The sequence below is a fragment of the Octopus sinensis genome, linkage group LG28, assembly GCF_006345805.1.
Source record: "Octopus sinensis linkage group LG28, ASM634580v1, whole genome shotgun sequence".
Taxonomy (NCBI): domain Eukaryota; kingdom Metazoa; phylum Mollusca; class Cephalopoda; order Octopoda; family Octopodidae; genus Octopus; species Octopus sinensis.
In genome coordinates, this window is record NC_043024.1 from 8,096,250 (window position 1) to 8,098,749 (window position 2,500).

General features: G+C 38.6%; 1 protein-coding gene across 2 annotated transcripts in view; it reads right to left on the minus strand.

Annotated features, from left to right (window-relative positions):
- LOC115225902 (protein SPEC3) overlaps positions 1–2,500 on the minus strand; it is a 15,496-nt gene that overhangs the window by 11,417 nt on the left and 1,579 nt on the right. The gene's annotated exons all lie outside the window — the stretch shown is intronic.

The window sequence follows — 2,500 nt, forward strand, 5'->3', positions numbered from 1 at the left end:
TATTGAGAAATTTTATAGTTTGTAAGATATTGTTGTTTTTTTTCTTCAATTTCTGCAATTTCAACCAATCAATGATGTCTATTGAGGTAAAAAAACATTCTGTGCCGTATGAATATGTCCCTTGTTTAAGAAACAGATTGGGTTATTTACATTTGTGAAGAAAAAAAGAACCCTTCCCCCCAACCCTAACCTAACCTAAAAACGATTGAAATGCAATAGATCGATACTAGGGTCATAATTATGGGTGACAATTTCATATGACACCGCTAGGAGAAACTGCCGTTCAAACCGAAAAGATCCGCAATTTCAACCAATCACTGATGTCTATTGAGGTAAAAAAACATTCTATGTTGTATGAATATGTAACCCGTTTAAGAAATGGATTGGATTTATTTACATTTGTGAAGAAAAAAGATACCCTTCCCCCACTCCTAACTCTAACCCTAACCCTAACTCTAAAATAGATTGAAATGCAATAGATCAATACTAGGGTCATAATTATGGGTGACTATTTTATATGATACCGCTAGAAAAAACTGCCGTTCAAACCGAAAAGATCCAATTTTTAAAGTAGAAACAATGCTGTTACTAAACAAATTGTAAGTCCAAAATTAGGAGGTAAACCCTCTCATTGGTCATTAAATAATGGTACGAAAATAAGAATTCTTGTCTCTACCGCGCTGGTGTAGAAGTAGACTTATTTGACAATGGAAGGGGCCGGGCCAAAGTTTCCAAAATACTTCAGGTAAAGTTAATTACCTGTGAGTCATTTGTATTTTTACTTTATATGCTACTTCACACTGGCAGAAACAGCAGGTGAACAGCTCGTGGCTAGACACTACATGTCTAGACTCTGCGTAGGGGTATGATATGGCATCCACTAAGACAGGTAACAGGTAACAACCACCTGCATGGCAAAATACAAAAACAAAAAAAATTGATAGACTGAAAAATTAAGTTGCTTCAGAGGGGCCCCTCCAGGATTAGGGACCCTAAAACTTAAGCTTTATTAGTTTTATGGTAGATCTGCCACTAAACTGTCCTATGTCCAAATTTGGCCAAAAGCGTTTTTTTTTTCAATATTTATTTTTGCTTTCAGTAACCAGTTCTTTTGGTCAAACTATCGTATCTCCGACTGCTTCAGATGCCAAGATATCAAAAATTGTCAAAGTATAATACAATGGTTTTGCTATGGAATGGTGAAATTATTTTTCCTTTTTCTGAAAAACAATGTTTTGGACTGACGACACTTTTGTATAATAATAACAATATAGATATATATAAAATACAAAATGGGACAAGAATGCACATCCGAACAACTAGGTGATACAAAAAGGGACAAGAATGCACATCCGAACAACTAGGTGATACAAAAAGGGACAAGAATGCACATCCGAACAACTAGATGATACAAAAAGGGACAAGAATGCACATCCGAACAACTAGGTGATACAAAAAGGGACAAGAATGCACATCCGAACAACTAGGTGAACAAAAAGGGACAAGAATGCACATCCGAACAACTAGGTGATACAAAAAGGGACAAGAATGCACATCCGAACACTAGGTGATACAAAAAGGGACAAGAATGCACATCCGAACAACTAGGTGATACAAAAAGGGACAAGAATGCACATCCGAACAACTAGGTGATACAAAAAGGGACAAGAATGCACATCCGAACAACTAGGTGATACAAAAAGGGACAAGAATGCACATCCGAACAACTAGGTGATACAAAAAGGGACAAGAATGCACATCCGAACAACTAGGTGATACAAAATGGGACAAGAATGCACATCCGAACAACTAGGTGATACAAAATGGGGACAAGATTCCATCCGAAACAACTATGTGATACAAAAAGGGACAAGAATGCACATCCGAACAACTAGGTGATACAAAAAGGGACAAGAATGCACATCCGAACAACTAGGTGATACAAAAAGGGACAACAAAACATCTAGATGGACGATACAAAAAAACAAGGACAGGTCATTCAAAGCTTTCTATCCTCAGTCAAGAACCAGATCATCCTTGCAATTTCGGCTTGTCCCATTTTGTATTTTATATATATTATATATATATATATATATATATATATATATATATAGTGGCATATGTACACTTTATTCTCTCTCTCTCAATATATATATATATATGTAAACACAAACATCCAAATCCAAATCAAAATCAAAATCGATCAACATCAATGGAAATTGCAGCTGTGATACCAGTGCTGGTGGTACGTAAGAGAACCATCTGAACGTGGCCGTTACCAGCGCTGCCCCTACTGGCCTCGTGCAAGTGGCACGTAAAAAACACCATCCGATCGTGGCCATTGCCAGCCTCGCCTGGCCCGCGTGCCGGTGGTACGTAAAAAGCACCATCCGATCATGGCCATTGCCAGCCTCGCCTGGCCTCCGTGCTGGTGGCACGTAAAAGGCACCATCCGATCGTGGCCGTTTGCCAGCCCTGTCTGGCACCTGTGCCGGTGGCA